This window comes from Lepidochelys kempii, chromosome 1 (genome assembly GCF_965140285.1).
Source record: "Lepidochelys kempii isolate rLepKem1 chromosome 1, rLepKem1.hap1, whole genome shotgun sequence".
Taxonomy (NCBI): domain Eukaryota; kingdom Metazoa; phylum Chordata; order Testudines; family Cheloniidae; genus Lepidochelys; species Lepidochelys kempii.
The window spans coordinates 161202964-161227185 of NC_136380.1; the positions used below are offsets into that span (position 1 = coordinate 161202964).

The 24222-nt window shown below is 42.7% G+C and overlaps 1 long non-coding RNA gene across 1 annotated transcript in view; it reads left to right on the plus strand.

Moving 5' to 3' along the window:
* The first annotated feature begins 1885 nt into the window (after positions 1 to 1885).
* LOC144930909 (uncharacterized) overlaps positions 1886 to 24222 on the plus strand; it is a 52577-nt gene continuing 30240 nt past the window's right edge. The window contains exon 1 of the long non-coding RNA XR_013636390.1: positions 1886 to 2007. This is a non-coding gene — a long non-coding RNA (uncharacterized LOC144930909). The remainder of the gene's footprint in view (positions 2008 to 24222) is intronic.

Sequence of the window (24222 nt, forward strand, 5' to 3'; positions counted from 1 at the left end):
CTCATGGAACCCCAGTTGAAAACTGCTGCTCTAAGGGATTCTCTTTCTTTATATAGTCCATAAACCTTTGCTATGCATTCCTTTGAAGTGTATACACCAGAGAGTTCTTCTCCCCAATTGATGGGCAGATGCCATGCCCTCTCCTTCATCCTCTGGAAAATTTGATTTTTGGATTGGCTTATTACATTGTTTACCTTTAGATGCAAATGTACTTTAATTGTCCTTTGCTTGTAATCAACGCAGATTGGTAAATCCCCATGCCTTTTTCTAGGGCAGGCTTGTTTATCAAAGACTGTACTTTCAAAACTTTTATTTTAAAAATGTATTTCCAGCATACATAAGTATACCTCGCACAATGATATTCATGATCAGCATGTCACCAGTTTTTATATAACAACTTACAAGACCTTGTTTGACTAAATACCTTAACAGTGTATTGGTTGTGCCTTTTGCCATTTGGTATGAAGGGACTCCATTAATTAATTATGCCTTCATTAGAGGAAACCATCCTGGGGTTTGGCTGAATCCAGAATCATGAAGGAAGAATTAAATGGCATGTTGGGAAGAGACTTTTGTTCAGAATGTTAATTGCCAATATCTAAAGACTATTAGTGTTGACTCTGTGCCCCACATGTGCTTTAGTTTGCCAAGAAAGCATCTCAGTTGTCCTCCCCAAGTTCTTGTTCAGTGTAATAGAATTCAGCCATTGTTGATCTTGATCTCTGAAATGTAAATCAATGAGAGCAAACTATCCCTGCAGATGAAGGGCCCCAAGCTGCAAACTTTTTCATTCAGAAATATGTAGGTGCATTGGCTTCAGTGGCATTACTTGTGTGTAAGGATTCCTCAGCTAATGATTTACAGCTGGGGCTCAGCTCCCCTTAGGAAGTCCTCTCCACAATCACCTTTCCAGGTCCAGGAAACCCTGTTCAACATTCCAGGCTTCTCTGTCAGGTAAGATCCAGAGCACGTTGACAATCTGCTCTAAAAACCCTCTCTGTTTTTTTAAAATTCTTCTGTAAAATGTTAGTTAAACATTGGATCTGGTCTTTGGGCTTTCATGTGTTTTTAATTATGGCCACATGCTGCACTGAATTTTATGCACCCCACCTCTTCTCAGGCTAAGCAGTTGGCCATATATACATATGGCCAAGGCAAAATGGCTCAGGGGTTAGCAAAAGCACTGTATTTTCCAGCTGCATAATGAGCACTAAACAGAAGATTGTCTATGTAACAATTTCAGATTCTCCACTACATTGAAAATGACACCTGGGGGTGAGAGTAACAAACATGTTTGTCGGAAAAACATATCTCCAGAAATGTTGCCACAATGTAAAGCCCAATGCTTTATATGTATCATCTATAATAATGGTAATTAAATCTATTGTCTAGAGAGCACCTGTTGCAAAGTTCACTAAAATAAATGTCTAAGCTATTGATTTAGATAGGCTCTGGATCAGCCTCTTAGTACCTAAATCATACTTGACTTACCTTTTTAATCTTTAATCATGGAAGACGTTTTACTTCCAGCTGCCATTAATGTATTGCAGATGACACCAGCTTAATATACAAAACAACATATGGTTGCATATGGAATAATTCTCAAACCTTAGTTTACCAAAAACAAACCAGCTTAATCTTGTATTTAGGGAAAAAGTTTTGATGTGTGGTAGTGGTTTTATTTATTTATTTATTGGTCTACCACTAAGAACTATGAAGATCTGTGTTAATGGCCATTTCAGTCCTCTGTCTAGCTTTAGGCTCGTAAAATATTCAGTTATGAGAACACTTTAAAAATGTAATGGGAAAATAGGATCCTATCCTTAAAATAACATAATAGCATTTCCTTGTATTTTATTTCTCTAAGGCTTTTTCTCCACTACAAAATCTTACTGTCCTAAAACATGACTGTGAAGAGTCAAATTGGCTACTGTGATGCTGATTGCAACTTTGCAGTCTGTGTAGACAGGGACAAGCTGTGGTCAGCTAAGAAACACCAATTGCAAGGTACTTTAAAGGTACTTTCTGAAACACTTCAGTGTGTGTTAGCAGTTCAAAATGTTATGTAACTATATGATTTCCCCCCCCCCCAGGTTGCTGGCTGAGTAAAATTATCCATGTTCCCTCCTCTTTTGGTGTTAGAATTTTCACCTTCTTTAAATGCCTTACTGTCTATTTACTTTGTTTTTTAGCAGTTTATTTTTAAGGCACAAATTTTAAAGATGAGTCTTCACTGTATGACAGCTTAATTTGAAGGGAAGATTATACAATATTTACTGCTTTAAAATTGAGAATACATACCTATGGAATTCTTAAAATGCAGTTTGTTTTAGTGAACTAATAGTGTGAGCTATTGACAGTCAGGTTCTCAAACTTCATTGCACCATCACCCCCTTTTTGACAACAAAAATTACTACATGACCCCAAGAGGTGGGACCAAAGCCTGCACCCACCTGAGCCCTGCCATGGGGGGTCAAAATCCAAGCCCCACCACCCTGGTGGGAGGGGGCCAAAGCCTGAGCCCCGTTGCCCTAAGCAGGGGGACCAAAGCCAAAATCCCAGTGCTTCAGCCCCAGGAGGAGGGCCTGTAACCTGAGCCCTGCCACCCAGAGCTGAAGCCGCTGTGCTTAGACTTTCTGGGGCCCAGGACCAAAGCCAAACACCAGCCTTAGTGACCCCATTTAAAATGTGGTCGTGACCCACTTTGGGGTCCCAACCCACAGTTCGAGGCTAAGTGAATCTGAAGGTTTATTCTATTGAAATGTTAGGTTACAGTTTCACCACAAGAGGGTAGTATTGTTTAGTACATGTTTTGCCTATTGAAGAGAGTGTCCTTTAGTAAAATGAGCGCAGCATACTTCAGTGGTAAGCCTAACACATAATATTGTGCTGTTTGCCTGTATGACAATCCCATGCAATTAGAAACCCAACAGTAATTTTGTATTTAGAGGCCTTTACAAATATTTATAATATGACCGGTGAGACTGCAATGGCATTTTAAATTTAGACTTTGGCTGAATCTTTCATCCTTCCTTAGAGTTGTTTACAAGGATTCTGCTTGTGAGGCTATAAACTCTACTAATCTCTGAATTTTCTCAGGGAGTAGCGTGTCTTCTGTTAACATTATAGTCACTTAAGTACTTTTGGCGGGGGAAGGGCTTATTCACTCATTTACACTTCCAGGTGTATGTTCAGATTTTTATAAATGCATATATTTTGAAACTCATTATTTTTTTTTCACACCAAATGTTTACAGATATCATAAATTATCTGGGACTAGCTACAATCTAGACCTTAATGGTATTTGGGAAAATCTAGATAATTATTAAGGCTGTGCTTCATCATTACTTTTTAAAGTGGGCCTCTCATATTTGCATTTTCACTGTATGGCTCTGAAAAGCATTTAATCTAAAACCTGCTAGTATGTTAACTATTTTAGTCATCAGTGTTCTCCATCAACGTTTTGCTGTTTTTGATTGGCACCAATTTTATAGGACTTTGCTTTTCCCGCTGCCATGGTACATATATTGTGCCATGTTTTTAGATACTGGCTGATTTCACCATATGGCTTCCATATGGGAACATGTTGCTCTTGTTAGCCACCTTAGAAGCAGCCTGTCAGCCAGGTTCCCCACTCAGAAACAAATAAATTGTCTAGTGTCTACTGTATTTCCTTTCAGGCTGCACTCTCCACTTGAAACTTGGCCACATTTCAGAGCAATCAAAATCCAATCAGCAGTCGTGCAAACTCCATATGTTTTATTTCCAGACTATGCTATAGAGAGGAAGCTGAAACTATTTTCAATATATAACAATGTTAGGATGACATGCCACAGATCTCTTTACATGTTTTCCATTGAGAGAGTGTGTGTGTGTGTGTGTGTGTGTGTATATATATATATATATATATATTTTAAATAAAAGCAAAAGCCCCATTCAGTAGAACAGAGCCACTCAGGTTTCATGTAGAAAACTGTGGTCAGCCAAATATTACACATCCAATTAACTTTCCTGAAAAGCAGAGCACCACTAATACAGAGTGATACAAATGTAAATTACAATTAGTCTGACTTGTTGTAAGTATGGTAGAGTCCTCTGTGTCTAAGCCTCAGATTTTAAGCAAGTTTGACGCACTAACTTTTTTACAATAGTGCTTTATAAGTAGCTAGCACTAGGAGTTTCCACAACACATGCTGGTTGGTCTTTGGGCCTCTTCTGTTTAACTCAGCAGCTTGTGCTAGTACAAGTCAGCTTGTCCTTCATAGAAAAGGACAAAGCCCATTTCACAGATCATTAGACTGAGGCAGAAAGCAGCAATGTCCAGTACTTCAGAGGCATTAATACCACCTTCAAGCTATTTGCATGGATTTTGCTTCCTCCAACATGGATGTTGGATCAAATAGGTTGGTTTGCCTCAGAGAGTCTTGATCTCAACAAGCTTTCAGAATGCCCTGTTGGTAGGGTGACCACCTTTTCAAAAAGCAAAAGCAGGATACATGCAGGAGCGCTGCCCGGGCCAGAAACCAGAGACTGGCTGTGGTAAGACCTGCCCGGGGTGCCCCAGACCCTCCATCTGCCCTGGAGAAGAGTGCAATGGGTCTGGATATACTCCATTTTCTGGGGTAAGCAGTGGGGGAGGCTCTCTGGAACAGATGCCCCTCTACAATGGTCATGCCAAATAGGATTCGGGGGAAGTGACCAGGAGGGCCTGTATCGTGGTATGCATAGGGCCTTGGATTACCTTAATTTGACCCTGATTAGAAGTATAGAAAGGCTGAGCAGCTGCTTAGTCTGTGCCCAGTGTAAACTGTCCATATGTAATTTATACTGCGTTATGTGCATCATGATGCTCTGTTAGCTAGGCAGGATAATATTCCAGCCAAAAGTGATTGCTTGTAACTACCATCAGATGGCGCTGCGCTATATAGATTTGAATGAGCTGCAAATTAAAAACTGCACTGTTAAAAGAAGCCTTAAAATTGACTCTCTACTCCTTATTGTAGGTCTAGCTTTAGGCATCTATTGATGTGTGGCTTTTGTTTGTTTTGCCCTTCTTGAAAAAGAACTGAGCTGCCAAAAATCATTTCCATTTTTTGAAAAGAAATCCAGTTTGAAGCTTGTGTTGCAGCATTCAAAATGAACCCATTCTTCGTTTTCCACTATAGTTATAAATTTTTACCAAAATCTTCACTAATATTGGTTTTTGAATACTTTGTTAACTGAAATGAGGATTTTTGGTAAATTGATTTTTCTGTGATACTTGGTGAAAATTTCATTGGGGGGAGGGTGGGCAGAGCAGGGGGAAATATTTCTTTTTGTGAAACTTTTTTTTTTTGAGAGGCCATGTTTCAACAACAAAGCAACTTAGTATGAATTTTTGACTAACTCTTAAAAATGATCTTTGCAATAAGGGACTTAAACAACCTGTCTTAAAACTCACACTGACCTAAACTTATTTGTGTATACTTACAGCAATAAAAAGTACCATGCATTAGCACTGGTTTATAGATCTTAGAGTTGGGCAGGAAATGGTTTTTGCTGGAACTTGAACCCGTGTCTTCTGCATCCAGGGTGAGTGCCGTCACCTGCTAGGTTATTGACTGTTCTGGCATTTCCCTCTCTCACTTTGACTGGAAATTCCATCCTGGGCTCTTTTGGGTTCAATGGCTTTTCATTTTCCACCAGAAAATCTGTTTGTATAATTTCCAACCAGCTCTAAACTTCTATTTCCCACTGCTGTTTCAAAACATCAGTCTTACAAAGAAGCACATCCAGGTAAACCACAAAGCCAATGTTTAAAAGTATTACTGCTGTCTCTTAAAAATTCTCTGCTTGAGTCCAATCCTGCTCCATTGAAATCAATGGGAGTTTTGTGTTTGACCAAATATTGCTAAATTGTGTAGGTCCTATATTCCTATGCCTTGTTATATTTTGCACCTATGTCCCCTCTGGCTCTACCTCAGTGATACTCCAACTGAGGCTAGCAAGCCACAAGTGGCTCTTAATGTGACCCTTGCAGTGATTTGCAGCACAATATTAAAATTTTAATTATTAACCAGTTGGGATGCTTTTACTATGTTAACCAATTGTAGTTGACAAAATACTTGGTCAGTCATTTTGTTGAGACTAATATATATATATAATTTCCCCTGTTATACTGTTTATGTATGACTATATAATTCAGAGTTTCATTTACTCTAGTAACAAGTCACACTACTGTGACTCTTGGATAATGTTGATCACTAATTTGGCTCCTGAACCAATAAGGTCTTAGTATCCCTGTTCTACAGGGTATTTTCCCTTTTCAGATCAACAATTTAGTGAATTATTAACCCTTACAACCCCTAGAAAATACATAGCAAAACTGTGCATATACGCTGTGATAAGACTGGGGAACATTTATAGCTAATTTCCTACAATATACATATGTAGGATGTACATTGGTTTTAAAAATTGTGATTTTAAAAAAAAAATTCTTGGGACCCAGTCCTGCAATTGGGCCTGTTCAAATGCATGAGAACTGGTGAGTTACTTATTGGAAACTGACCAAACAAAAGAGAAATGGATTAGTCAGTTTTCACTGTCTATAGGGAGAAAAGACTAAACAATAGTGTAAGTGGAAAAGGTAAACTAGAGTTTCAACATTCGTTTAGCTTTACCAATCTAAAGGGTGCTAAGCTATGGCTGTGTGACCCGGTGGCTGAGCACTTTAGGAGGCTGCCTGGATTTCTGTTTGGGTTGCTTTCTTCTCCCTCTTCCACCAGGGTTTAGTTTGTAGTTTTGGATGACTATATTCAACACCTGGGAACTAAGTGTTGTTATCAAGGGCCATTAACAGCTGCAGAAGATAGCCATTAAGGCAACAGGAAGTTGTATAAAGATGAGATCAGAGGGTCGGTGAGGCATGGGCAGTAGGTATTGTCTGGAACTTGACTAGTCAAACTGACCGTGCTGAACGCTCCTGGGATGCGTTTTGGAGGTTGTTGTGCTGCCCCTATTCCCAGGTATTGCGGAGGCAATGGAGGTGAGACAATCTCCAGGGTACAATCTGGAATGTTGAACAGCTGTGTCCCCTTAAGGCTGTAGCCTGGGGTGCCTTTTACACTGCTTTGCTGTCAGAACAGCCACAGCTGGCCTGCTCATGCAGCCTGCAGCATGAAATTCACTCCCAGCTAAATACAGGAGTGTTCAGACCAGTCACTCGTGAATTACATACAGGGCAACACCCATAAGCTCTCTAGTCCCAATCTTGTTCCCTGAGAAATGTGCCTCTTGTACTGTCCAGCACACTACTGAACAATGCAAGCTCATAGAAAGCCTGTAATTTCATCAAAGGAAAACGATATATGCACTAGCCTTAGTATCCCAAATGGAGTTTCCTACACACTTTAATCCAAACACAATAAAGATAAAACAATAAGATATGTATGTTAACTATAGAAAGATGGATTTTAAGTGATTACAAGTGATGCATAAAAGTCAGAATTGGTTACAAAAGAAAATAGACATTCGCTTGCATATTACTCTTAACTTCACAAACTAAGTGAACATAAAAGCCAAGGGTTTGTCTCACCATATGCTGTTGTAATTTTCACAGACTGGGTCTCCTTTCAGTCTGGAACCCCTCCCTCTTGGCTCCGCTTCTGTGAGAGTCATTGATCTTGGAAGCAGAGAGATGGGGGAGAAGAGGTGAAGTATCTTCACCCTCTGTATAATTTAATTTTTTCTTGTGCTAGAAACATCCTTGCTGAGTCATGGTGAGACACACTCCATTGTGGATGAGAGGTTTGAATTGTCCCTTTGATTAAATGTAAATTTCTTGTTTACACCTTTCTTCCTCCTCCGATGGCCCTTTAACACCTGTCTGGGGTGCAAGTGTGTCTTGGTCTCTAAAAAACCAGGTTGTGGGTATTAACTAGAACATAACATAAGAATGGCCATACTGGGTCAGACCAAAGGTCCATCTAGCCCCGTATCCTGTTTTCTGACAGTGGGCAATGCCAGATACCCCAGAGAATGAACAGGTAATCATCAAGTGATCCATTCCCTGTTGCTCACTTTCCAGCTTCTGGAAAACAGAGGCTAGGGATACCATCCCTGCCCATCCTGGCAATAGCCAGTGATGGATCTAGCCTTCAGGAATTTATCTAGTTCTTTTTTGAACCCTGTTATAGTCTTGGCCTTCACAACATCCTCTGGCAAAGAGTTTCACAGGTTGATTCTGCGTTGTGTAAATAAACACTTCCTTTTGCATGTGCCAGACACGCTAGCCTGCTACAAACACAGATCCAGGTCTGAACCATGTCCCCTAAAAGTTGCAGTCTTAACTGAAAACAGCGTAAGAAGTGATCCTGTCTCCAGCACTCAGATACCCAACTCCCAATGGGGTCCAAACCCCAAAAATCAGTTTTACCCTGTATAAGCTTTATACAGAGTAAACTCATAAATTGTTCGCCCTCTATGATGCAGAGAGAGAGAGGGCTCTTTTTCTCCCCCCGCCCCCAGGTATTAATACATACTCTTGGTTAATATTTAAAAAGTGATTTTATTAAATACAAAAAGTAGGATTTAAGTAGTTCCAAGTAATAGAACAAAGTGAATTACCAAGCAAGATAAGATTAAAATATGCAAGTCTAACCTTAATACAGTCAGAAAGTGATTACAGATGAAATCTCACCCTCCGAGATGTTCCAATAAGCTTCTTTTACAGACTAGCTTCCTTCTAGTCTGGGTCCAGCAATCACTCTCACCCCTCAGTTACTGTCCTTTGTTCCAGTTTTTTTCAGCTCTCCTTTGGGGGTGGAGAGGTTACCTCTTGAGGCAGCTGAAGACCAAATGGAGGGGTCTCCCAGTTTCTTGAGGGTGGAAACCCCTTCCTCCCCCTGCATAGAATTCCCTCTACAAGATGGAGTTTTGGAGTCACCTGGGCAAGTCACATGTCCATGCATGACTTCATTATCTACAGGAATGTTCCCAGGAAAGCTCAGATGTGGATTGGTGTCTATCAAAGTTTATTGTTGGCTTAAGTGTTTCTTGATTGAGCACTTACTGAGAATAGTCTTTTCTCAAGAAGCTGACCAAATGCTTCACTGAGGCTACTTAAAATCAAACAAGTACACAGCCTATATTCATAACTTTGAATACAAAAATGATACATGCATACAAATAGGATTAATATACTCAGTAAACCAGTGGTTCCCAAACTTGTTCTGCCGCTTGTGCAGGGAAAGCCCCTGGTGGGCTGGGTCGGTTTGTTTACCTGCCGTGTCCGCAGGTTTGGCTGATCGCGGCTCCCACTGGCCACAGTTCGCTGCTCCAGGCCAATGGGAGCTGCTGGAAGCAGTGCGGGCCGAGGGATGTACTGGCCACTGCTTCTAGCAGCTCACAGTGGCCTGGAGCAGCGAACCGCGGCCACTGGGAGCCGCGATCGGCCAAACCTGCAGACGTGGCAGGTAAACAAACTGGCCCAGCCCGCCAGGGGCTTTCCCCGCACAAGCGGCGGAACAAGTTTGGGAACCGCTGCCGTAGATCATAACATTTGCAGAGATATGTTACATGGCATATGTAGCATAAAACATATTCCAGTTATGTCATATTTACATTCATAAGCATATTTCTGTAAAGCATTATGGAGTGCAATGTCACAGTGAGTTTTAAGGGGGGACTTTTGGGAAAGGATGGAGCTTTGTGGACCAGACATTGCCTACAGTATCAGTGGCTAATCTTAATGACAAGTGCTGGTGAGGCTTGGTTGGCTGAGTCCCATTTACTACATATGCTCTGACTCCAGGTGGAATGTGTGTGCTCCAACCCCTAGTCTGGCTCCAGTGCAAGTTAGAGAAGGCCCAGGTGAATCGGGAGGGTGGACATTAGTTAGCACGGCTGAGGCATTAGTCTGAATCGTCCTGCCTTATATCACTAAGGGCAAATCCAGTCACTGGTTCCTTGCCTGAATATCTCAGCTGGGAATGGGGGAAAACTACAGGTGAAGTGGAGCAGAAATCTTCTCCCTGCCTTCAGGTGGCAGAGGAGAGAATTCTTGCCTCTGTGGCCCTACTGCACCCACTCTGCTGAGGGAACAGACAAGACTAAGCATACATGCAATGGAGGGATTCTTTGGCCTTTGGCTCATGTATTCACCCTGCATACTGTGGTGCAGGCAACCACCACAGAGCTGGTCTCTGTATAGGGGGCACACTCCCTGCACAGCCTCTCCTGTCCTGTAAACCTACCATCCACGAAGTGTTGTGGTGATGGTGTTTGAAGTACCAGTCGGGCAATTCAATGATTTGTGAGGAAGGGGAAATGAGGACGTAGCTTTCCCGCCTCAAGGAAGGGGCTCTTCATTCTCTTCTACCCAACAAAAGAATGGATCAGAATTGTGGGGGGATGACTTGTTTTCCCTGCAGTGCTTCTAGGACTAGGGACTTCCTGTTGTGTGAATGAGGTGAACTTAGCAAGGGGGAAGATGTTTTATTACTGTGCCTGTGTCTGAGGTATGGGGTTCTTGGTGTCCCGAGAGGCCGTCTTGGAGGGATGTGACTTTCTCTGAGAGGAAAATACACCTCTTTCCTTGCCAGCCCCTACCTCTTCCACTTTATCCCAAATGCCTGTCTAAAGTAATCTGTCTTTCTGGTCACTCAGATCCCACCACCTCCATGCCTTTCCTGCCCTCACTTGAGTTGCTTCATTGTCCTCCTGTCTCCTACCACTTCAAATTAAACTCTCCATCATCCTGTTTAAATTCTTCATGTTCTTTCCCTGATCTCACTTCCTCTTCCCATTCCTTGACCCCAACACTCTTACCTTATTGTTTCTATTTACCCTCTTTGTACTTGCTTCTCCGCTCCTCCTTTTGCCATGCCCTGTGCTTGGTACAGGATCCCACTTCCTCTCCTGGGTCGTCTCCTCCTTCAAATCCTGATCTCTGCTCATTATCCCTTCCCTGAACTGGTGTCCTCTAGTTTGTGTTTGCCTGGTATTGCTTTGGCCTGACTTCAATAGGAGCAAGACTGGGCCTGTGGCTTGTTAAGCCTGTGAGGGCAGAAATGTCTGTCTTTCTGCTTGTTAAATGCTATGTGCATTTACAATGGTGCCACAAATAACCTGTAGTAATTGTAATATATTGTGTATGCGTGGCTACCTAGGGGAGAAATGAGTCCTTCTAGTGCTATAATGGTGCCTTTTTCTATAGAAACTAATACATAGGGCTGGATTCTTGCCCAGTGTAAACTGGGATAGTTCTTTTGGCTTCAATGTCTATTAATTCCTCTTTGGTCACAGTTCATATTAATATATCAGGCTAATAAATGCAGCATGCTAGTGCAGGCATAGAATACAGCAGATACAGTATTCGCAGAACATAGATGCTTAGCAGACTAATTCACCAAATGTGGTGTTTGGGTGGCTTTCAACATCCGAACTCAAAATAAATTTCAATCATGCTTCACTCTTAACTGCATTGAAATGTATCCCATAAAAATGGCTTTCATGGTATCGTAGGTTGAAAATCACAGCTATACAAGTCGGAGACACTGCCTCATTAGTCATTGGTCAGTGATAATGAATCTCAAAGAACCTCTGAGTGATGGTGCTGGGAATGACAGCAGTAAACAGAGTTGGCTAAAAGTATCACATCTTTGCCAACATGTACGGGCCAACTGTGGCAAACAAAATCAGTCTACCTGATGACAGAAGAATCGCTGGCACGGCCCTCACCCTGCAGGGTACCAAGAGATTGGCTGATGGGATGGCTGTGGCATAGGAAGAGAACAGTGTGTATTGTGAATAGGCTATAATGTTATGTCGTGTACCCAGACTAAGGAACATAGGAGAATAGAAATGAAATATATTCCATCAGAAACAAAACTGCATGTGGTAAAGGGAGACTGACCACTGTGCTACTGCAAGGGTTCAAGTTGTGCTATTTTAGTTTAGGCAGGATAGATCTAACAGGGCTTTTCCACTAAGTTTTTTTTTTAAAATGTGAATTGTTCTAATATATTAGAACTAAAGAAGCGTCAGTGAATAAGGCATTGACCTGGGAGTTAGGAGACCTGAGTTCTAATCCCAGCTCTGCCATTGACCTGGTGTGTAACCATAGGCAAGTCATTTCAGTTCTCTGTGTGCCTCCGTTCCCCATCTGTAAATTAAGGATTATGTATTTTCCTGCTTCTGCAAAGCTCTCTGAAATCTATAGATTTCAAAGTGCCCTACAAGGATTATTTCATAGTGCATGAGACTTCGGCTACTGTTCTGGAGATGTGTAACTTCATGCACATGAGTATTCTCACTGAATGCAATGGGACCACTTCTGTGTACAGATACTTGTGTGTGAGTACATTCAGGATCAGGGGCTCAGTTTGTTTGGATTTCTGATACTTTAGGGAGAAATGTGTCCAACAGACCTAATTGTTTTTTAGTTGAAATGTAATATAAGAAACAGAAAAATTGCACAGTAAGAAACTTTTAAATAAAAACCCTGGACTGCTGCATTATTTTAGAAATGTGTAACATAAGCCCCAGAATCATTTTGGTTGATATGTTGTTGTTTCAGAACTGCCACCTCACTCTCTCAAAATTCAGCATATGCATTTGAAAGAGAAATAATATTTTGCGTTTTTATATATAAAAATAGTGCTTTTTGGCCTCGCATCTCAAAGCCCCTACAGATGTTAATTAAATACTCTTTCAAACCCTGTGTGAAGCACTTAAGTGTTGCTATCAGACCTGATTCTCATTTACCCTAAAATCCCCTCTCCCATGCCTTCCACTGCACTGGCAATGTTAGCGTGTGTAAAAACTCCCCTCTTCCCTCATGAAGACAAGGCTCAAGTGCGAATCAGGTCTGAATTTTCAAAAGTACTGATTTGGGGCTAATGCCCCACTTGAGGCACTTTTAGGAGGCATCTGATTTTCAGAGGTTGAGTGCTCAGCACTTTCCAACAAATCCAAACCCCTTTAAGGTGTCTCAAACACTAAGCCTCCCAAAATCACTTCTGAAAATTCAGGCCATTAATGTTCACAGGTGGGTAAACTTTGTGTTGCCAAATACATTGGGGATAATGATTTTTATTTATAAAATGTCTCTAACCCACCAGCCAGCAGTTCTTGAAGTGCCATAACATAATCAATGTATACGTGCTTAGGAAAAGACGTATGTAAAGGAGGTTGGCTGATCATTTGTCTTATGCAATCTGTATTGAAAAGGGAGAGTTAAGTTACTGATCTGGTGCCTTTTGAAATAGTTTTCATAAAGAAGAGTGAAAAAATAACACCAGCAATAGACAGGCAACTGGAAACAATCAGCAGGTTTGCAGCCAAGATAGGCAGAAGGAGTGAAATATACCCTTCAACCTTCCCCATGACTGGGCTAGTTGGGCCATGAGGTATTCTAAACTTTTGCTGAGAAAGGATAAGATTTTCCCAATGTTCTTTAGAATTCTGGACTGTATTCTTTATTGTTGTTTGAGTGCCCTTATTTACATGGAGGGAGCTTTTAAATACAGTGTGGCAAATTCAAGACTATTTTTCTGAAAATAACTCTCCACTTGGAAGGAGAATGAACAGTGTTAATCTCAGATCCTTGCCTGCATTTCCTATAAAGTTTTTACTTCTCCATTCCTAGGAAACACTGCACTTATTCTTAAGAAATAATTCATATTCAACATGTTACTCATGGTATAAAACTACAGTGCAAAACTAATCTTTAGAAGAAAAAGTGGTCCTAAAAAAAAACTAGCCAACTCTGCAGTACCATAGAATCATAGAATATCAGGGTTGGAAGGGACCCCAGAAGGTCATCTAGTCCAACCCCCTGCTCGAAGCAGGACCAATTCCCAGTTAAATCATCCCAGCCAGGGCTTTGTCAAGCCTGACCTTAAAAACCTCTAAGGAAGGAGATTCTACCACCTCCCTAGGTAACGCATTCCAGTGTTTCACCACCCTCTTAGTGAAAAAGTTTTTCCTAATATCCAATCTAAACCTCCCCCACTGCAACTTGAGACCATTACTCCTCGTTCTGTCATCTGCTACCATTGAGAACAGTCTAGAGCCATCCTCTTTGGAACCCCCTTTCAGGTAGTTGAAAGCAGCTATCAAATCCCCCCTCATTCTTCTCTTCTGCAGGCTAAACAATCCCAGCTCCCTCAGCCTCTCCTCATAACTCATGTGTTCCAGTCCCCTAATCATTTTTGTTGCCCTTCGCTGGATTCTCTCCAATTTATCCACATCCTTCTTGAAGTGTGGGGCCCAAAACTGGACACAGTACTCCAGATGAGGCCTCACCAATGTCGAATAGAACGACACATGAGGAACGATCACGTCCCTCGATCTGCTCGCTATGCCCCTACTTATACATCCCAAAATGCCATTGGCCTTCTTGGCAACAAGGGCACACTGCTGACTCATATCCAGCTTCTCGTCCACTGTCACCCCTAGGTCCTTTTCCGCAGAACTGCTGCCTAGCCATTCGGTCCCTAGTCTGTAGCTGTGCATTGGGTTCTTCCGTCCTAAGTACCTAGTGTATATGGACTTGAATGCTAGGCAGAATGTTGAAAGAATTTTAAGGGTTTTTTTTTTTTCCTCCCTGAAATATATTTAAGAAAACTCTTGGCTAAATCTTTTACAGATGGTAGACAGCTTAACTGCTGTGGTAAACTTGCCTGACGTTTTTGGAAAACCTTGGGTGCAAGAATAACCCATAGAACCCAGCAAAAATGGTTTCAACTCCTACAAAGAGACACACATGTTTTAGAGTCCTGGCTTGTCTGCAAAAGTTTCACCCAGGGGGTGTGTTTGGGCTTTTCCCCCTCTTCTTTTTTCACTTAAGACCTTTTAACCAGCATGAAAATATTACATGTATTATTTGGACAGCAAATCAGAGACCCTAAATGCAGTAAATGAGGGTACAGTATTCCTCTGTAATGGAATGGCTTCCTGGAAAGCTTTATCCTGTACACAGCTGGATAGCCTTTTAAAAAAAAAAAAATTAAAAAATCACATGTTAATAGAAACAGCTATTCAGGTGTGTTGTTACTCTGTACTCCTTTGTTCAGTTACCGGATAAACATCAAAACAAAGGCACATAGTATTCCATTCTCAGTTTATTGTTGAATGGCTGAATCCTTTGTATGTCATCAATACACAAGTCACATATTGCTTTGTTATGCAACATCATGGTATTTCTAAACTGATGTGTCTGTCCAGGGCTAAATAATGAACAAGCTCTTTACTGGTCGTCTGGGTATGAGCAGAGAGAAGGGTGGGGGGAATCTCCAAGACAGCACAACATTTAGGCTATATTTCTTTCTCCACATATGCCTTTTCTCATCAAGCACTTGCTGAAAATAGTTCCCTAAATTCCTGTACATAATTGCATTATAGCCCCCTCTATGGGGAGTAACGACTGGCACAATAAAACAATTCTTATTTTATAGAATGCTGCTACTGTGCATATTGCATGCTAGTGCTCACATACATACAGAAAATTGCTTAGGGTTTCGTTGTTAGGATGATCTAAAATGTGCTTTTCAGTATTTTTTCGAATCGTGCTTAATTAACCTCGCGCCTGATAATACAGTTATTGCTTTGTGGTAGTAGTTTAGACAAATATTTTGTATTTATATGCAGCCTTTCATCAGTCTTACAGCACTGGGGGAAAAAAAAGTAGTAATCATATTTTTTAAAAAAGCTTATTCCTCTGAAATGATCCAACAAATTGCAGTAACATACTACATTAAGTAAATCATTGAGTTCTTTTTATTTGCTTTCTGGCTTTCGTGGTCATATTTTTAAGCTTTTTTCCTGTAAGCATGAGGGATAGAAATTGGTGTGTCAAGTGATCTCATGACACCAGGAGCTGGGGCCTTAAGAAAAACCCCAAAATATCATGGAACTTGTGATTAAAATGTCAAGAATCTGCAACACTGACTATATAAGGCAAGTTTCATTTTCAGTGTGGGGGAGACAAGTACTGAGGCAAGATCTGGTGTGGCGCTTACCGCTAAGGGTATGACTACATTGCATCTGGTAGCACATTTCCCAGTTTGAGTAGACAGATGTGCCCCAGCTCTGCTTGACCCAGCAAGCTAAAAATAGCAGTGTAGCTACGGTAGCACAGGTGGTGGCTTGAGCTAGCTACTAAAGTATGTTACAAAAATATCCAGGTGAATTTGTACTCCGGCGGCTGGCCTGAGCTGCTACCCCTGGCTACCCTGATGTTTTTAACATGCTAGCTCGAGCAGAGCTAGCCCATCTGCCTGCTCGAGAAGGGAAGCACCTCCCTGCTGCAGTGTAGACCTATTAAGTGAGCCAGGGAAGGAGCTGTGGCTATTAACGATCTTTCTGGGTGAAGGGAGGGTTTGTTTGAGACCAGAGAAGAGCGCATGGATGACAAGGAGTCTGTGGGACTATGCTGAAGTAGATAGGGAGAGGGTCTGAAAAGGAACAAGAAAGTTAGGAGCCACCAGAGCACCTAGTACGTCTGGATCCACTGACACAGATGAGGCAGTGGTGCCAGCGTCCCCTACCCCTCTGGATGATGACAGCCAGTACCAAGTCTGCTAAGAGGGATGGCTGACACCCTCCAGATCCTGCTGGAGGAGGTTCAAGATCCTACACAAGCTCCTGGATGTTCTCCAGTCAGCTGCTCCCTATTAATGAGGCTGTTTTGGAAGCTGCTCAGGACATATGTTGCACACCCACTATCTGTGACCTTTACCCTCCCCCCAAGAAGGCTGGAAAGAAAGATTTCATTATCCCTAAGAAGGCAAAATATTTATTCTCACCCGAACCCAAAATGTCTGGTACAAGTGGTCATGGAACAGAACAGACTACGCCAACTGAGATCTAATCCCTCAAACAAGGATGTCATGAGATTGAATCTCTGGCAGAAAGAATTTCCTCAGCTCTATTTTGTATTGCAGTCTAACAGGCATTTGCTCTCAAAGTATGACGTTATTAACTAGAGCAAGCTGTTGGAGATCACCAATAAATTACCACAGGAATGTAGGTCCAAATTCCAGGCTGTCCTTGACAAAGGGAAATGAATAGTCAGGTCATCGCTTCAGGCATCACTTGATGCTGTGGACATGGCATTTCACTCTATAGTGACCTCGATGGTCATGAGATGGGCTTCCTGGTTGCAGTCAATGAGGTTTCCCAAGGAAGTTTGGGTGACGATAGAGGATCTCGCCATCAAGGGTAACCACCATTTCAGTTAAAAGACCAAGTCAGTTCTCTCACTCATGCCACCCTCTTATCCTTGGAAATATGCATCCTGGTGTCTCATCTCACAGAAAATACCTATGTTGTGGTGTCTCAGAGTATTGGTCAGCCCCACAGCCATTCTACCATCAGAGACCCTATGAACCCTACAAAAAGTGCTAGAGGGTACAATGTGACAGATACCCTGTCCCACCATCATCCCCCTCTCTAGACCCAATGCCTAACAAGAAGGCATTTTGATGGGATGTTCAAGAGCTGTCAACCAGTCCCAGTACAACCAGTCTCCCTTCAGTGGCTGCCTGGTCTTTTTCCTTCCAATGCAGCAAGGTCTAACTTCAGACTGAGTCTTGCACATCATTGGCTACATGACAAAGTTCCTGTCTATTTCTTCCCCCAAGCCCTTCCATGTCCCTTTTATTCCCCAGGGACCCCTCTCACAAAAGGATTCTCGAACAGGAAGTAGACTCCCTGATTTGGCTTGGGGGGTTAAGAGCAGGTACCTCCTCAACACAGGGAGAAGGCCTTTTACTCCAAATATTTCCTAATCCCCACAAAAAGACAGGGACTGGAGACCCATCCTGGATCTCAGGTAGTTGAATGTTGTCTTCTGCCACTCAAGATTCAGGATGATTACTGTAGCCTCTATAATAACATAAGAACAGTCATATTGGGTCAGACCAGTATCCTGTCTTCCGACAGTGGCCAATGTCAGGTGCCCCAGAGGGAATGAACAGAACAGCCAATCATCAAGTGATCAATCCCATCACCCATTCCCTGCTTCTGGCAAACAGAGGCTAGGGGCACCATCCCTGTCCATCCTGGCTAATAGACATTGGTCTCCAGGAATGTATCTAGTTCTTTTTTTTTGAACCCTGTTATAGTGTCGGCCTTCAACGTCATCTGACAAGGAGTTCCACAGGTTGTCTGTGCATTGTGTGGAAAAATACTTTCTTTTGTTTGTTTTAAATCTGCTGCCTATTAATTTCATTTGGTGACCCCTAGTTCTAATTCCCTCCCTGAATGTCGATGACTGGCTTGCAGCTCTTGATTTAAAGGATGTTTATTTTCATACAGATATCCACCTGGTGCATAGGACATCTCTGCATTTTATGGTGGGTTGATTTAGAGCACTTCCAGTATAGAGTGCTCCCCTCTAGTCTTTCCATAGTGCCAAGGCCTTTTACAGAGGGGTCATTGTTATAGTCACAACACGCCTGTGCCATCAGAACTACTGTTTACCTTTTCTGGTCAATTGCTCCCTACACTTCTTGATACATTCACCATGCTGCTCAACCTTTGCCGCTCCTTAAGTCTTCAAGTAAACCCAGGAAAGTCCACTTTACCCCCCTCCCCCCTTCCTCCCAGTGACTATACAGTTTACAGGAGCAGTCCTGGACTCAAGGGTGGCCAGGGCCTGGTTGCCACAGCACAGATTCCTAGCGATGAAAGAACTCAGCATCCACCTTAGACTCAGCCTCAAATGACATTCTGGTCCTGTGTGGTGGTCCTAGGCCACATGGTATTGTGCATGTATGTGACACCCCACCCCCCCCTTCACCAGACTTAACCTGAGCAGCCTCCAGGCCTGGCTGAGGAAGGCCTTCATCCTAAACATGGACTCTTTGGACAAGAGAGTCTCACTTCCGCCTAATATCTGGGCATCTCTCCCCGATGGGAGAAGAGAGACAATGTTTGTGTGGGGTTCCCTTTGTACCCATCACGCCCACAAGAACCCTTGTCACAGATCCCTTCTAAGCTGGGGAGCACACTGAATAAACACGTAACTCAGGTTTCCTGGACTCCACAGCAGTCTATGCTCCACGTCTATCTCCTTGAGTTTCGAGCCATACACAGAACATGCGAACAATTCTTGCCTTTCAACTGATCCCTCCTGTCCAGGTCAGGTCACATAACATGTCCACTGTTTAAACAAATAGAGGGGAGCAAGGTCTGCACCTCTCTGCAAGGAGATGATAAAACTTTGCAATTGGTGCATCCAACATCAGATCACCCTCTTTGCAGTGCACATACTGGGGCTAATTTAACTCTCAAGCAAACAGCCTCAGCAAGCATTTTTACAAAGGCTGTGAATGGGAGCGCCATTTGTCAGTGATCCAGAAGATATTTATCAGTGGGGATTCCTATCTTGGGACCTCCTCTGTCACTTATGCAAACAGCAAGCACCTGGCTCACTGCTCTTGGGACACACACGGATGCTGCTCCAGAGTGGGTGGCTTCCTAGTGAAATGGTCAGACTTTTTGATGTATGGCTTCCCTCCTAACGCGCTTCCTCAAAGATCAAGATGGGTTAGGTGACAATATCAATGGTTCCTTGATGGCCAACACCGTTCTGGTTCCCGCTGGCTCTACAGATGGCCGCCCATCCATGCATTCGCTACCAGACATCTCCAAACCTACTGTCACAGAACAGGCATAATCAAACATCCCAACCTGGCACCTTCAATCTGAGAGCCTGGATTTTTGGATGAGCATTAGACTTAGTGAAATCCTGCTTGAAGGCGGTCCAAGCCATCCTTAATTGTAGGAAGCCCTCTACAAGGAGAGGTTATGCTGCCAGATAGAAGCACTTTTCCCTGTGATGTCATGAGCATCCAGAAGGGTCTAGAATTCCCTTTATCCTGGACTATCTCCTCTTGTTGAAATTTTCAAGCCTCTCAGTTAATTGTGAGTGTGTTTAGCAGCTAATACATTCCATTGCCTGATGGACAACTGGCTCAATTTTCGTCCACGCCACAGCAGTAAAATTCTTTAAAAGTCATAGTGAGAACCTTCCCATGTATGTCAAGGCTGGTGCCAGCCTGGGATCTCAACCTGGTGCTCTCTGCCTTACTGAAACCACCACTTAAGCCCTTGGCCTCCTGCTCCCTATTGCACTTAGCCATGAGGAAGGATATCTACACTGATAGTACCTTGGCTGTAAGGCAAACTTGGGCCGTAGGGCAGATCCATCTTTCACAGAGAAAAAGTATCCCTGAGACTGCATCCCAAGTTCATTCCCAAGGTGTTCTCTGATATTGGTTTTTTTATTTAAATCAGACAGTCTTCTTATCTGCATTTTACCCGACGGCTCACAAGACTAAGGAAGACGTGAAGTTCCACTCCCTAGATGTGCATAGCGCTCTGGTTTTCTAGCCAGGTAGGACACAGGCCTTTAGAAGGTTGCTGTGTCTCTTCCATCCCCTGATGGAACATGGAGATGAAGGCTTCACCTCCATAGCAGGGAGGCAGTATCCTCCAGAGACTTTCAAAATGGATTTCTAGTTGCATCCTACACTGTTTTATAAAGGGTTGGAGCTCATCCTTCTGGGCTCATTTGACAAGCACACAGGTGGCCCCAATGGCATTCCTGCAAGGGGTCCTACTCTGAGATATGTATAGTAGCAACCTGGAGTTCCATCCACACATGTACCAGGCACTATTTGTTGATTCAAACCTCTGTGCAGGATGCTTCTTTCAGGTCAGCAATCCTCCAAACTGTAGTACAGAGCTCTTCCCCACCCACCTCCTTATAATACCCGCAAGAAGAACATCATAACAATGGCCCTATTGGGTCAGACCAAAGGTCCATCTAGCCCAGTATCCTGTCTTCCCACAGTGGCCAGTGCCAGGTGCCTCAGAGGGAATGAACAGAACAGGCAATCATCAAGTGATCCATCCCCTGATGCCCATTCCCAGCTTCTGGCAAACAGAGGCTAGGGACACCATCCCTGTCCATCCTGGCTAATAGCCATTGATGGACCTATCCTCCATGAATTTATCTACTTCTTTTTTGTACCCTGTTAGTCTTGACCTTCACAACATCCTCTGGCAAAGAGTTCCACAGGCTGACTGTGCATTGTGCGAAGAAATACTTCCTTTGGTTTGTTTTTAAAGCTGCTGCCTATTAAACCCATTGCCCATAGGGACCAGCACTTAAAGGTAAGTAACCTTCCTTCCTTCATAGTCCAAGGAAGTTCTTTGAGGTGTGTGGTCCTGTGGATGTTATGTGACTCATTCTCCTTCCACACTGCTTGGACCCTCACGTGATTTGTGGTAGAGTAGGAACTGGAAAGGTGGTTGGTCTGTGTTGCTACTGATGCCCTTGGTTTGCAGCACAAGGAGGTGTAAGGGCACAGGTGCAGACCAATGCACACTACTATAGAAGAATTTCTGGTCCTAGGCACATGGAGCACGTACAGAGTGCATACCCGTAGAGACCCCACATCTCCAAGAACTCCAGTTACTATAAGGGTAATATTCCTTTTTGGGTGGAGGACTGCATAGCTTAGAGTACCAGGGACAGCTGCCATAGAGGGAGGGCCCCCCTACAGTGCCACCTACAGAGGTGGTTTTGGAAATCCTTGTGAAACTTGGGTGAAGAATCTTGTGATCCCTGCGCTGAGGGGCAAAGCAATATTGATCTGTTTGCCCTGAAGAGGGTCAACAGTGACTCCTGGAGCCATGCACTGCAGGGTGAAGGCTATAGCCTGGGTAGTGCCAAGAATGAATTGTAGGGTGGGGGTTCTTCCCTCCCCACCCCCATTTACCCCAGGAGGTGAGTACTTTTTTTGGCTTGTCCAGAGGGCTAAATTGCAAATCATGCTACCGGCTTTCAAAGGGAAACTGAGGTAATGGATGCATTCTGATGCTGGGGCAGGTAAGATGCTTCTCCAGGACTATTTGGCACCATATCTGTGAAATGCTGGTCTTGAAAGATGAAACCACCTTGCCTTTGGTTTTATGGACTGATTTCTGAAGTGGTTTGTCTTTACAAATGGCTAAAGTGTAACTGTACAACCTTTCATAAAATTTCTTATTGTTTTTAGTGAGGTAATTCTGAAAGGGGTAAATCCAGCACTTAGTGACAGAGCTCCCCCTTCTTTTCCCGCACCCCCTAGGAGTGAAACCAGCATAGTTCTGTTAAATCAGTGATGGGAGGGGTATGCACAGGGGTGCTGGAGGTATGGCAGCACCCCGTGGTTTCATGTAACAATAGGAGCCGAATGCACGGCTTCAACCATATAGAAGGTATACAGTTTTATGCAATGGCTTTCAACACCCCTGCTATAAAAATTGTTCCAGCATCCCTGGGTATACAGGGGTTGAGTGCCACCTCTGCAGAGATGAATGGAAGCAAACTATGGAAAGGGCAGGGGTTCCAGTGCTTCATGCACTCTCCAGTGCTCTCTCTCAAGGTAACATTGTTTTGGGGCAGCTTCCTTCTCCCACTTCCTTCCAAGTTCCTCACAGGGAAGTGCAATTCACAGCTCTCTACTCATGCTGGGTGATGGGTCTTCGGATTCCATCCGAAGTGTTCTAGGCACTCTGTATAAAGATGAGAAGACAAAATTCCTGCCCTGAGGGGATCTCAAGCTGTGTAGGCACTGGATGTGTGATGAGAGGCAAAGTGATTGAGAAGAAAAGTGTAGCGTGAATGAGACTACCCACTTCAGTAAAGGACTTTTGTGTAAGTGGTTGCAGGATCAGGGCCTTGATCCTGACAAATTTTAAACTTCACACCATTGTCTGTGTTACTCACAGAATCAAACCATATGTATCTTAAAAAGTGCAGAGCTGTATTTTTAACCATTGTCCTTGTTGCTGATACATTGATGTTCATTATACTCAAATAACCAATGTCAGTCAGGTTTATTGCTGTAAGTCAATAATACAGAACTTTTTTCCTGTACTATATGATGCCAGTCTCTGGGAAGCCATCTCATGCAGTGATGTTACACTTGCCTTACACCAAAAATGCGCTCCTGAAGTTTCACGTTTCATGTGGTGGTATTTACATGTCTATTTACATGTCACTAAAATTGAACACATCAGTTTTGTCCCAATTTCCTAATTCATTGTTCTCTTCCTTCCTTGTCTTTGTTTTGGATACTAGTATTCCAGGTACTGGTCCATTAAGGTACCTCCCCTAGCTTGTACTAAGACGTAGAAGGAATAGATCTTAATTTTATTATTATTTTTTTTTTACAAGTTTCCTATTTGCTTATGCCAAATGCTTGCTTCAGCTAATGTAAGGTGTTATGGGATACTTAACATAAGAGAGCAATATTATAGTAAAGGGATAGCCCAATTTAGCCTGTATAACTGCCATACTATTTGTGCTTAATGCATACTAATGTACATATGATGTACATAATACATATTATTATGCTAGCCAGAATATATTGGTCAACCTCCTTTATGGCAAGCTTATTTTTATTCAGACCTTTGAATCATGTATGTTTTTGTTTCTTTAATTCTTAACACTCACTTTTGGCTAGTTCTTACTGCCAGTTACACCTTTCACTGGTGTAACTGCAAGCAGAATTTGACCCTTGGTTTCCAATTCGTTTTTTTTTTTCTTCCTGGCTTGCCTCTCTCGGCTTGCCTTGTGTAACCTTCATTTTGACTCCCAAACCATTGATTTATATAGTTTAGTCATGGATCCCATTCACCTGTTCGTGTTATCCAATTACAGACTATGGAAAACTGCAGTCAGCAAGCTTTCTCTAGACACCATGTATCAAGAGCAGGGTACATTTTTCTCTTGTGCATGTCTAGGAAAATGAGTCTAATACAATAACCACCTTTTTAATTTCCAAGGCTTTTAGAAGCCAGACAACTGTCAAGGCATCTTTAGATTCTCTTTGTGAGTGTATCTGTAACGATCAATTAGCTGCTGCCTCTGAGTTGAGTGATGTCCCAGCAATGCTCCCATGTGTGAAACAAACATTTCTATTTGTACCTGTCGCTTGCTGCAGTTAGTCTTGCTATCCCTGTGGGCAAAAGTAGCCTGTTGATGAGTATGGCTAGTGCACAATGAAAATAACTTCTCCATCTCAGCCACTTAATCATCTGGACCGGATTCCGCTCCTATTGAAGTGAACGGGGAAACGTCCAGTGATTTGAACAGAAGTAGGCTAAGGCTTTTGCTTCAGAGACTAAAGGACTGGCGAACAAATTTCTTGACTGGATCTACATCTCCTGCTAATTCCCTTC